General features: G+C 54.9%; 1 protein-coding gene across 6 annotated transcripts in view; it reads right to left on the bottom strand.

Moving 5' to 3' along the window:
* The window catches only part of SCUBE1 (signal peptide, CUB domain and EGF like domain containing 1), a 98,303-nt gene that overhangs the window by 78,661 nt on the left and 5,769 nt on the right, over nucleotides 1-13,873 (bottom strand). The gene's annotated exons all lie outside the window — the stretch shown is intronic.

Genomic DNA, 13,873 nt, shown 5'->3' with positions numbered 1-13,873 from the left:
GCAGACTCAGTTCTGCAAGACATTCGAATTGTTTTTAATCATATATTCAATGCACTTAGACATTTTAAGTAACATTAAAGGAGGATATAAGGTTTTATGTTGGAAAGGCACCTGGGTTTGTAAAGACTGAGATATTAACGATCTCCCAGTCCCTGCAGCCCTGACCTTTCCCCAGGTGGGTTTCACCCAGGTGCACGGACCACTTCTCCCCGTGGATCTTCCACGGACACTCCACAGGCAGTGCGGTCCACCTTGAACTCATCGGTGGGCACTTTCTGGGATGCCCCCATCCAGTGAATATCCTTCCGCCTCTCTGCGGACATCCAATCAACTACCAAAGCATGGCTTTCCTACACTATTAACATGGTTACCGTCTGCCCACGGGTCACCCATTTCCACTACAATCTGATCTGAACCAGCAGCCCCCAAACGATTCCCTCCTTTCCTTCATTCAAGAAGGTGCCTCTGCAGAAGGTGGCCTGGTCCCAACTCTGAGAGTGGAATTTACTGGGTGGGCACAGGACTTAGGTTGGATGAGTCAGGCTGAGGGAAAGGACTTTTATTTCGTGCTTGGGTAAAAAGAATTCATGTCCCTCCCACCCTCCTTCCCTCCGTTGTTGTACCTGCCCATTTAGCAGCCCTCTAGAGTAGCCATTTTAACTCCATGTTATGGTTCAAACTGTAGTGCACAGAGGTTAGGCAATTGCTTCAGGTCATGCAGTAAGTGGTAGGACAAGGATCAGAACAAAGGCCTTTCTGTCTACAAAGCCCGCGTCCTTCCTAATAAGTCAGAAGGCCCATGGAATGCCAGGCTTTGGCAAAGTCCTTTATTTCATCCTTGGCACATTTACACTGTGTACCAAGAAAGTATTATCCAGTCATCCAAACACCCACTCATCCACACAAACACACCTATCCGTCTCCTACCCAGATGGCCAGCCAGCTGTCCACCCATCCATTATCCATCCATATAATCATTGTATTGGCTACTCATTCAAATAGCCACCCAGCCATCCTTCCATTTGTCTATTCATGCAGAATCTATCCATCTAAATATCCAGTCAGCTGACCATCCTCCTATTCATCCAATCACCTATTATTCACCCATTCATTTACCAGCCAAACATCCACCCATATAACTAAACACACATCCACCATCAAAACATTCAGCCAGACACCTACCCTTCTATTCATCTAAACATCCATCTGTCTAAACCTCCATTCACTCATCCATCCATCCACATAGCTAACCACCTAGCCATCAATTCATTGATCCAAACACCCATCTATCCAAACACACACACACACACACACACACACACATCCAAACCCCTACCCACTCGTCTATCCAGTCAAAAAGTCACTCATCTATCCAAACACTATTCATCCACCCATCAATTCCTTCCAACATCACCCATCTAAACTGCATATAAAATATATATAATAAGATGTTCAAAAAGAATAAGATGTTAGGATGAAGAAAAAAATAGGGGTTGAAGAATAAAAGAAAGCTGGTGAAAGTATACAGAAATACATTCAGTAATTCCAGCACAATTTCAAAAGGCCACAGATACGGCTCTGAGCTTCCTAGAAGCCAAAGCAAAGAAAGAAACACAATCAGCTACAGAGTCACCACATCCATCAAGTGCACTAAGACCAGCTATTTTAATGGTGGTAAGACCTGAGGAAAATGTTTCTTCCCCTGATAACAATAATCATACACCCCACTCTGCCTGGCATAGTTCCAGTTTTTGCTGGCTGTCTGGGTGTAATTATTAACAGCATACTTTTCACTATCAAAATGATAAACTATTTGATCACCATACTCATAAAGCATAACAAAGAGATCGCTGAGAAGTCAGTTAAACAACACTAGCCTGTTCCTTCCCTCGACTCCCCACAGTGGAGGCCACAGCCGATACTAACGGACTGAAGAGTGCAGGCATGCTCGGTGCTCCTATCTCTCACCATCATCCATCCCCTCGGAGTTACCCATACATCCGAGTATCTCTTAAAACGACCAGTTCCTTCCCGGTCCCCAGGCCTGAGTCTTCTCCAGGCTTCTGAGGCCAGCCTGCTTCACACCAGCATCCTGGGCAGAGACTATACGCTCACAAATGAGCCCCCTCCCTTGTTTTCCGTGTCTGTGCCTTGCATTTTTGTTTTTTAAGATCTTGTGAGCCTCCTCCTTTAATACATATGAGATAAACACACAAACAAATCCGCTGCACAAAGCCTGTGCCAAAGCAAGCGGGTTTATTATGGTGATAAACAGCCTAGGCCCCCAGCCCCGGAGGAGGCCCTGCACACCTTCAAGATGCTCATCAGGTGCAGACCACGTTCTGAGAACCGTTAAAGCCAGGTAATGAGGAAGAAGGGGTGGGGAGAGGAGGAAGTAATAGAGGGGGGCAGAGCCAAGCTCTCTGGGTGTTTCTTTTTTTAAATCCTCACCTGAGGATATTTTTCCATTGACTTTTAGGGAGAGTGGAAGGGAGGGGGAAGAGAAAGAAACAAACATCATGTGAGAGAGACACATGGATTGGTTGCCTCCCACACGGCTTGGGGTTGGAGCCTGCAACCGAGGCACAGGCCCTTGACTGGGAATCAAACCCGGTCTGTGGGCCAATGCTCTAGCCACTGAATAACCGGCTAGGGCTGGATGTTTATTCTTAACGGACTGTCGTGTCACCCCAAAAAAGATGTGTTGATGTCCTAACCCGGTGGTCGGCAAACTGCGGCTCGCGAGCCACATGCGGCTCGAGAGCTGCAGTTTGCCGCTCTGTTGACTAATGAGTTTGCCGACCACTGGGATAGGGGCTTAATCACAAGGAACAACAACAGCCTGTAATTATTGGAATCGAGAGTCTAGGTCAGTGGTCGGCAAACTCATTAGTCAACAGAGTGGTAAACTGCGGCTCGCGAGCCGCGGTTTGCCCAACACTGTCCAAACCTCTGCTATCCGTGAATGTGACGTGATTTGGAAATAGAACCTTTGTGGATGTAATTAAGAGGAGATCACATTGGAGTCGGGTGGGCCCTAATCCAATGACTGGTGTCCTTGTGAGGAGGGAAATTTGGGCACAAAGAGAGGATGTTGGGACAGAGGAGAACGCCACAGGTAATCCCACAGACACGCAGGGAAGAGGGCCACGTGACAGCCACAGGTAATCCCACAGACACGCAGGGAAGAGGGCCACGTGACAGCCGCGGCAGGGACGGAGGGGGGAAGCTGCGTGGGAAGCCGGTGTGAGCGCTGCCCCCGTTAACGACGCAGAGACCGAGGCACAGCATGGCCGAGGCCCTGTCCCCAGCCCTGAGCCGGCGGCTGTGCTCCAAGGCAGGTGCTCTACTTGTGGGAGCCACGTCCTCGGGGTGCACGGGACGCAAATCCTTAAAAATGCTCCAGGGCTCCAAAGGGTCATGAAGGTGGGAGGAGGTGTCATTCATTGTCCTCGAGGGTGAGGGCTGGTGACAGGGATGGTCCTACAAGCGGGAAGGCGGGGAGGACAAACCGTCCGAATCTGACGTGTGCTGAGGGCAGGAGTCCGACGGATCGCCCGGGCGTCCCTGCCCTCTCTCCGGCTGGGACTTTTTTTTTTGATGAAAATGCAATTCCCAACAGAAAACCTCTCCCGGCATTCGGCAGAGCGGAGGAACGCCGCAGGGAGGCTCGCGTGGGGTTTAGGTCACAGGGTCCGCGTTTCCTGTGCTGAACCCGCAGCGCGCACAGCTGCGTCATGTGCCAGCCACTCAGGGAGGCGAGTTCGGGTTTTTCCATTTAATTCAAAATTAACTCTGGCTGCCCCCATAGATATCTACTCACTCCGTGGTGCCGAGGTTCTAGAAAGATTCTACCGCAGGGAGTCAGAGCGCCGCCTCCTTTTACTTGAATACTATTTCAGGGCATTCGCCTAAAAATCAGGGCTGACTGCAAAGGTCCTCAGAATAAGGATTTTTTAAAAACTGAAGTCTAGTTGGTGTACATTCAGTTAGCTTCAGGTGTGCGATCAGTGACTCACCGTGTACATACGTTACAGTGCGAAAGGGAGGTTAGAGCACCCGCCCTCCTCTCTCCGGTCATGACTGCAAATGTCTTCTCATTTCCCCCCTGAAATTGGCATTTTTCTCGACATTCCTTGCAGACGGCGGAGACCAAACGCTCTAACAAAGACGCCTTCGCTGGCCGGGCAGCGGCCCCGCCTTTGTCTGGGGCTTCAGGAGAACCGTGGCTCCTCGGGTCAGGCACCCGCTCCGGGAGAGAGTACGGCGAGGAAGCGGAGTCCTCATGGTGAATGAATGTTAATCTGGTTTGCCGGCTAATTGTGCCCGCGGGAAGGGAGTTTGGCGGAGCCGCCGAGCAGGAAGGATTAGGCCTCCCCGGTCTCCGGCGGCACAGGGTTAAGCTCCGGGTCTGTGATGACTGAGTAATGAGACCCGCTCTCCGCGGAGCCCGGGCATCCATCGATCAGGCTCCCCGTCTGCCGAGACAGTGCCAGAAGTGGGCCCAGCAGTTCATTATGGGAAAGGTCAGAGGTCACGCAAAACCAACACACATCTATACACTTCTCCATTCCTGACTGCACACAGTGACCATGGCTCAGCCAGGGGCCGGGAAGGCCCTCCCTCTCCAGCCTGTGATCCAAGATAACCACGGGCTGGCGCTGCCTGCTGACCTCCCCGGGGGCCCTCGCGCTTGGGGCCGCTACACGCCTGCTCACGCTGACCCCTCGGCCTGAGCTCCTCCCCTTCACAGACACCCACACACTTTTACAGGCCGAGCCCCAGCACCACCCCCTCCCTAAAGCTGGGGCTGATCCCCTGGCAGATGGGACTCCGCCCCACCCTCTGGGCCCCCTAACCGCCCCCAGCAGACACTGTCACTCTCTCGCCGGCTGTGTACGTGCCCGGAGGCTGTGAGCTCCTTGGCAGGAGCCGGGTCCTGTTCAGCCTGAGCCTCAGAAGCAGCAGAGTGCGCTCCACAACGGTCTGCTCCCCGCGGAAGGAGCGGCGGGCACCTCGCTGGTGGTAGCCTCAGCTGACTGACCCCACGCAGGGAGGCAGTCTTCACACCCTGCCCCCGCCCCCCCAGAGAAGAGGCCTTAGCGTCTCTCTTACAACAGGGAAACCGAGGCTCAGAGCTGACATCTGCCCCGCCCAAGGTCACACGCTAACGCCAGGGCAGCCAGGAAGTGAGCCCGGCCACCCAGCTTCAAAGTGAATGCCATTTCGGGCACCGAGGACCGCCCGAAGGATTCTGTTTGTGTGAAGTCTCCAGAAACGGCAAGTCTATCGAGACAGAAAGGAGCCCTGGGCTGGGGGTTGGGGGCTGGAGAGTGATGCTAAGGGGTGCAGGGGTGCTTTTGAGGGGTAAGGAAAAGGCTCTAAAACTCATGAACGCACAACTCTGTCAGTTCCTAAAAGGCATTGACTTGAACTGGGTGAAGTGAATGGTATGTGAGCGATCTCAGTAAAGCTGTTTACATTTTTACAAAGTTCCTGCTGTTGGTTTCTTGTCCGCGGTGCTGGCTGGGTCCCTGGGGGCTCTGCCTGGGTGCAGGGAAACCACACAGAAGCTCACTCTGAACTGACCTCAGATGCCACCTGCCCAGCGTGAACTCGTGCTGGGCCCTGTGGTCCCCAAGCACCAGGCGGGACTTGCCTACCAAACCCAAAGGGCCAGTTAATGACTCCCTTTCTCCCCCCAAAACAGCCGGTCCTTCTCTGGGGGCTGCCCTCAGGCTCCGGCGTCAGGCCTGCTGCACACCGGAGCAGCCCGGCCACGGGAGAGCTGGCGGGTGGAGTGCTTGCGATGGCAGTGGGGAGGGGCCAGGGGCCTGGCAGCCAGAGGCCAACCTCTCTGCCCCTTCAATGACAGCCATGGCATTCTCCCATTCCCTTAGCGGAAGGTGGGGGCGAGGCCCGGGGCCCCCAAACTGCAGGCCAACGTCTGTGAACCCAACAGGAGAGCGATCAGAAATGTGAAGTCCCGCCACCTGGGAGAGGAGAGCCGGGACCCTCTAATGCCCCCCTGGGTTTATAAAGGGGCCCCCGAATCCAGGCTGGGAACAGAGGCGCTACCTTACCAGCAGGTCAGGGGCTGACAGCAACTTGAACCCACGCCTCCCGGCTCAGGCTTCTTCCCTCACCGCCCAGGCCGTGCAGTTGGACTTCTTTCTCCAAACCCCCAGGCGTCTCTTGCCAACAATAACAGGAGCAGCAACGACGATGGCATCGTCTAGTGGCAGTGGCTCAGCCCTCACTGCAGCCCAGGCAGCAGGGCCCCGCTTCCTGTCTCAGAGAAAGAAGCTGAGGCTCGGAGCTGGCTGCCTGGCCCCAGATCACCCAGCCGGTAAGCGGCAGAGCCAGCGCCGGAGCCCAGACCGCTGGCTGCAGGCCCCACCCTCCCGACCCTGACAGCCGGCGGGAGAATGCCCCCATCTCAGTGACCCAGGGGGCCAGGGCTCAGGGTGCTCGCGAGGACCACGCGGCCTCCCTGCCTTCTTCCCTCCTGTGCCAACACCTTCCCGGGCTGGCCCCTCGCCCTCAGCCAGATGCTGCCAGAGGCGCTGCCAGCTAGAGGGAGAGACTGACCCCGGCACAGACAAACACATCTCGTGAGGTCGGCCTGGCCTGCACCAATGGGCGAGGCTGACCCATCGGTGCAGGCCAGGCCTCGTCTGCCTGCGGGAGGGACAGGCGGCTGACAGTCCAGCTGGAGCCCACCTGCCACCCCCAGGGACAGCCAGCCTTGGGTGCCACCATGCAAGGAGCACCCTGAAGGAGCAGCTGCCCGGCACAGGGGTCCAAAGGGGTCCGGGTGTCCTGGCCCCAGCCCTGAACTTTGCCATCAGCACACCGAGGCCCAGAGGTCCGCAGACCTGCCCACGGTCACACAGAGCTGGCACCGGTCTCCACAGAACCACGCCAGCTCTCTGCCCGAGACAGGGCCGGGAGGCCCAGCCAAGGCCCGCGGCGCCTGGAGAGAGGGGTGCATGGGCGAGACCGGGGCGTGGTCAGCCCGGCGGCCGTCAGAACCAGGCCAAAGTCCAGGCTGGCCGCTGGGCTTCACCGCCTCCTCCCACGGCCGCAGCCCTGGCCCATCTGGAGGACCCCCGAGCACACCCTCCGAGACCCCTGACCTTGCCCGCACACACATCCCTCGGGCTCGCTTTGTCTCAAGGCCTTGGGGGAAGGCCGTCATCCATTTCAGTAGCATTCAAAGGCCAACAGCCGCCGTTTATTTTCTTAGAAATAATGGTTTTTTTCTGGTTAGCATTCCTCAGATGAAAAAACAAATACAGCCACTGTGATGAGACGCGGCCAAGAGGAGGCAGAGGGCCTGGAGAAAGGGGCAGCCAGGGGCCTGCGCCCGGGGAGCGGGAGGGATGGGGGTGGGAAGGGGGCAGAGACCCCCTCCAACCCCAGGAGAAATGGGGATTTAGAGAGAAAAGGAGCTTCACACGCAGGCACTGCCTCCAACACACTCTCACACTGCCTCCTCCACCTCGGCTCCAATGTGCGCCTGGGGGCAGGTGCCTCTGCTGCCCTGGATGGCAGGGCCAGGGCCTGGGCCGCCGGAAGCTGAAGCCGCTTGGATATACGGAATCCGCAAGCCCAAAGCGGCCTCTGCGTCCTGCTGCGGCGCCTCTGGGCCGCCAGAGCTGGAAGGGACAGCGCCCCCCCCCCCCCGCCCCCCCCCGTCTGATGACACCTCTGCAGGGAGCCCTCCTCACGCCCCCCCCCCTCCCGCACAGGTACCCTCTCTTCTTCACCCCCACAGAGTCTGCTTTATATTCCCCCGCTGCACTCTCCACACCATCAGAATCCCGTCTTTCCCACCAACCAGTGAGGCCAGGGAAGCCTGTCTTGGCCCCAGCCCCAAGCTTGGCACAGAGTAGGTGCTCAGTGAATAGTCTCGGCACTAAACTGAATCCGGGCCAGCGGACCCATGTTACAGACGGGCAAACTAAGGCGTAAGGATGTGAACTTGCCTCCAAGCTTAAAGGACCGTAGTATGAGCTTTATATATATATTTTCTTCTAAAAACAGATGCAGGCTCCAAGAAGCCTAAACTCTGCGCAGAGCCGGGACCACTGCCGTCAACACCACCTAATTGCTAGCTGACAGCAACTTGGAATGTTAAGTCCCATCGATTTCTTCCTGCCCGCTGGTCCGCAGGGCGGGAGCTTTCATCTCGGGCCAGGAGGGACATGTTAGCGCCCATAATTGCACGTTTTAAGACTTGAAGAATTCCCCTCGCCCCAGCCTACCTCCTATGGCCTTTCCTGGCCTCCCCCAAAGCAGAATTTTATCTGGAGTTTCAGTAAAGTGGACAATAACGATGATGAAAACGATTTAATAAGGTCACAAACATTATTCTCTAAGAAGGCCAATTGGTTTTAAGGTGTTTTTTTTTTGTTGTTGTTTTTTTTTTCCCCCTGATGTGAGACTAAATGGATCACTGGGTGTGTTATTAGGAATTTTGTTAAAACACTTAATAGCACGCCCTGTAATCTACCCAACTTCAGTGACTGACAGGGAGGCCCCGGGGACAGACAAGTCAGGAAGTGACTCTTTACATTCATTACACACATGCTAATTTTGTGATCTCCAATGTAATTTTTTTTCCTTTTCACAAAAAAGGGGGAAAATAATAATACATTTGATATACTGTGGCCAAAACAAAAATTTATTTCCCCCAAGAGTTTTAATTATAGCATTTTGGAGAAGGCCCGGGTTGGAACTTGCAAGAGGAATAAACCACTTGAGTGCAGGGTCTAAAAGTTAAGTGCACATCCAAGGGGCGCCCTGAGGAAGGGCGCGCAGAAGGGACGCTGTGCGCCGCAGGTTCAGGCGAAACAGCGATCACCCAGAGGGTCTTCGCTATTTAAACAACAAGCCGTGTGAGGGCATTTGCTCCTCGTTTGGGGCCTGGTCCTGATTATAAACGAGAGCTTTTAATTAAGATTAGCAAGACCCAATTCAGGCTATAATTTGGTCCTTTCCTTAGCAAATGTCTATGAAAACAAAGCAATTAAGATGAAATGAGTTGAGCATTTAAAGGGGATGAAATGCCCCCTCCTCACCCCGGCCTGCCCCTCTTCACCCCACCTTTCCCCTCGGTACAGAGAGCACAAACAGGCCCAACTAACTCAGACCAGCACAGGGCAGGCCCTGGCAGCTCTCTGAAGGCCTCGGCATAAGGGATCTGGTGAGCTGGGGATGCGCAGGCTTAGCTAAATGAAGGATTGGGGGAACAGAATGTGCAAAGGCCCTGGGGTAGGAAGGAGCTGGCAAGTTTGAACTAGAAAGATGGCGGTGATGCTGGGGCGTGGTTAGGGAGAGAAGGATGGAGCATGACAGCAGCTCCAAGTGGTCAGCTGAGTGCTGGGCAAGCCGAGGGATGCCACCTCCTAGTTATATGGTGGGCGCTGCGCTTTGAGACCATCGCAGTCACAGGGCCTGGCTCCGAGGGGCTGGCGGCAGCAAGGGGGTGGTGGTGGGCAAAGGACAGGGTTTCCTTCCGCAGCCCCTCCAAGACTCCCTAGCTGGGAACTGTCCACTTTATTCACGCAGGCTGGTGGGCTTGGTCCTCTGCTGGGATCCCGCCGCCGACCAGGGCTGGACCCAGGTTCTGCTGCTTCTCTGTCTGGAGACTGGGCTAGAGACTGGCCTCCCGGGCTCACCTTCCCCAGCCTAGCTCTGCTGCAGGTCTCCACCTGATGTCCTCGGACTGGTCCCTTCCCCTCTCAGGCCTGTTTCCTCACCTGGGAAACCTTCGGAGTTGGGGAGGCACTGGCTCTGGGCCCACGCTTAAGTTAAGTCACGCAGGTCATCGCCACGCAGTGTAACAGGAGCTCTGAAGGAGGGTGCCCACAGTGACAAACAGCTCACCTGTCTGGGGCAGCCGGGAAGGCTTCCTGGAAGAGGTGACCGTTGCGATCCAGCCTCCCAACCTTCCGCTCAACAGAAGCCTTTCATGCCCTGTGCCAGGCCTGGTGCTGGATTCTAGGGATTGGAGGGGAATAGGCCACAGATCCTGCCCTTGAGGGGCCCACATTCCAGGAGGACACACAGGGAAACATAAATGTAGAGTGACCGGGCCAAAGTGCAGGTGTGTATGGGTCTGGGAGGTGTGAATGGGCCCGGGGAGGTGTGTATGGACCTGGGGAGGCGTGTATGGACCTGGGGAGGCGTGAATGGGTCTGGGGAGGTGTGACTAGGTCTGGGAGGTGTGCATGGGTCTGGTGTGGTCGTCTGTAAGACACAGGGACTGCCCTGGACACCTGTTCATGTTCCTTCCGACTCTGCACATGCACGCATTTACCTCGAGCTACTGCAAATGCTGTCAGGATGCGCACCATCCGGAAGACACTGAGTCACCCTCAGCCTTGCTCACAGCCGTTCCCACCAGTCTGAGGCACCTCAGCCTGTATAAGCAAGCCTCCTGCCAGCTGACTGCACGGGGCCCCACACTGCTCCCCGGACACAGGTGGCTGCACACGGAGAGGCTCAGCCATCCCCGCACATCACGGGCCGCACGGCACGGCAAGATGGCCTTGAAGGTGAGCTCAGAAACCGTCCCGGCACGGGGCGGGCTGCCTGGGGGGCTGGGTGTGCGAAGGGGATGGTTACAGCCAGCAGAAGTTGCAAGGTTGACACAGTTAAGGGTTTAAGAGGCGCAGTCAGCCCCACACAGGGCTTCCCAGACGCTGGGTCCATTTCCGTGAAGGACTAGGGAGACGTGGGAGCCACGTGCTCCGGGCATGTCTGCAGAGAATCCGTCCTCTGTGCTTATCACAATAAGTAGCGCCGTCTACCAGATCTTAGGACAGGGTACTCATTCCCCCCAATCTCCTACGCCAGCCTCTGCCCAACCCCCCACCAGCTCAGGACCCGCAGACAGAGAGCCCGGGAGGGAAAGGGCTTCCCCGGAGTGGGCGTGCTGCCTGGAGGGTGCGGCGTGGACGGTGATGTCTGCGGCAGGACAGGGCGGCGTATTTCGGGCCCTGAAGGAGGTTTGGTGGAGCAAAGGAAAGCCTCTGTCACTTGTCATCTTAGTGTACGTTCTCGGTAGACGGTCACCTGTGAATGGCATGCGTGTCCGTATGTCTCTATGGGGATATGAGTATATACATATGGTTTATCTGAATCATCAATGAACCAGAACCTCACATTTCCCAGCCATTTTAGAATCTGGGAATTGCTGGAAAAAGACAAAGCCACACCCATTTTCATATGCTGAACAACATTATGATCATCAGCTTGATCATGGTATCATCATCATCACCATCACCATCGTTACCATCAGCAGCATCCTCATCCTCATTTTCAACATCACATCATCAACAACTTCATCCTCCTCATTATCATCAACATCTTCATCCTCCTCACTGTCATCATCATCACTATCATCACATCCTCCTCATCTTCATTCTCCTCATCATCTTCATCCTCCTCACTGTCATCAACATCACTATCATCATCATCTTCCTCATCTTCATTCTCCTCACTGTCATTATCAACATCACTATCATCATCATCAACATCTTCATCCTCCTCACTGTCATCATCAACATCACTATCATCATCATCATCATCATCATCATCATCTTCATCCTCCTCACTGTCATTATCAACATCACTATCATCATCATCATCAACATCTTCATCCTCCTCACTGTCATCATCAACATCACTATCATCAACATCTTCATCCTCCTCACTGTCATCATCAACATCACTATCATCAACATCTTCATCCTCCTCACTGTCATCATAAACATCACTATCATCATCATCTTCCTCATCTTCATCCTCCTCACTGTCATCATCAACATCACTATCATCATCATCATCATCATCATCATCTTCATCCTCCTCACTGTCATTATCAACATCACTATCATCATCATCATCAACATCTTCATCCTCCTCACTGTCATCATCAACATCACTATCATCATCATCTTCATCCTCCTCATTGTCATTATCAACATCACTATCATCATCATCATCCTCCTCACTGTCATCATCAACATCACTATTATCAACATCTTCATCCTCCTCCTCCTCCTCATTAACATCCTCCTCCTCAGTATGCTCCTCCTCCTCCACATCTTCCTCATCGTCATCATCAACATCCTCCTCCTCTCCGTCAGCATCACTATCATCATCATCTTCATCCCATTATCATCATCCTCCTCCTCCTCCTTATCCTCATCATCTTCATCCTCCTCCTTCTCCTTATCAACATCCTCCACCTCACATGCTCCTCCTCCTGCACATCTTCCTCATGTCATAATCAACATCCTCCTCCTCACCGTCAACATCACTGTCATCCTCATTAACATATCCATCCCATCAGCACCATCACCAGCACCTCGGTAACAGCAGCTGAAATGTTTACAGAGTGTGTGCTATGTGCCAGGTTATGCTCACATCCTTCATACGCATCAACTCATTCAATCCTTACACTATCTCCATGAAGTTGGTACTTTTATTATCTCTCTTTGACAGACTTACAGAGGTTAAATAGCTTGTCCCTGCTTTAACTACACCTGCGGAGGGGGTATTTTGGGCCCATCTAGCCAAAGGAGAAACTGAGGCTCAGGAGGGAAGTGACTACCTAAACCTTCACATCAGAGGGGGGTGGCAGCCCAGGGCCAGGCCCACCCCTGCTGCTCTCTCATGAGGCAGAGAGAGCCTTCATGAACCCAGCACCCACACTTCCCACGGGCCCTCGCATCGCTCCAGGCATCTTACAGGTGGCTCATCTAACGTGAACTCCAGTCTAGGCAAAGAGAGCCAGCTCAGACGAAATGTACCCTGCACTCCTGCTAGTGCCAGGCCTGCCCGCAGAGCTGGAACCTGGGGGCAAACCCAAGAGACTCAGCAGCGGAGGAGCTCACGGTGCGCCCGAGTTCCACTCCAGTGCGGCGGCCCACACCGAGCCCAGGGCAGACCCTCGAGAAGGAGCTCCTGGTTTAGTGGGGGAGCAAGACACGTCGTTACAATCCAGAGTCAGAAGTGCCGTGATGGAGGCTAGCCCAGGGAGCGGAGTAGGTACTATAGCAGCTGTGTGTGTGTGTGTGTGTGTGTGTGTGTGTGTGTGTGTGGTGGAGGCATCAGCGAGGGCTTCCCGGAGGAGACAAATCTAAAACATGATGCGAAATTAGCCAGAACACAAAGGTGGAAAAGGAGCTCCAGGCGAGGGAAAGCCTGGCGTGTGTCTGTGTGGCCAGGACGTGTGTTATTCGGTACTTCAGGAAGTGGGGGGCCGAGGCCGGAGCCAGGCCGGAGAAAGGGAGGCCCCTGGCCATCTGTGGCACAGTCACAGCCTCCTCGCTCATCTGCACACAGGATGTCGGCGCATCGAGCCAGCAAGTGCGACCCCCACCCGGGCTCCAGCTGAAGCCGGACGCTGGGACATGTCAGGGAAACAGGTAGGCGACCAAGCGTGGGCCTCCTGGCGGGGCTGGCAGGAAGGGACCGAAGACCTGGGCTGGAGAGGACAAGCTGAGTGAGTGGCTGGACCCGGCAGAGATGGGGTCACCCTCAGCTCTCCCTTGCCAGAGCGCTGGGCCTGAAGTGCGGGGCAGAGGGTCAGAAAACGGCGACACAGAGCCACACACGTGCCACTTGGAACCACAGAGCTAACTAACCCCCGGGCCCTGCTAGCAGCCGGGCCAGCACGTGCTTCTGGCTGACGTCCTGCTCGATCTGCCTCCGGCCTGGCCTCCTGCCAGAGGTCTGTGGGCAGGCGCCAGCTCCCCCTCAGGCTCCCGGGCCCCAAGCAAGGCCAGGATGCTGCCAAACAGGCAGGACCCAGGCCATGTCATCTGGCCAGCACGCAGCCTTAAGGAGATGCCCA

Source organism: Cnephaeus nilssonii (assembly GCF_951640355.1).
Source record: "Cnephaeus nilssonii genome assembly, chromosome: 6".
Taxonomy (NCBI): Eukaryota; Metazoa; Chordata; class Mammalia; order Chiroptera; family Vespertilionidae; genus Cnephaeus; species Cnephaeus nilssonii.
This window is presented reverse-complemented; position numbering and strand designations above follow the sequence as displayed.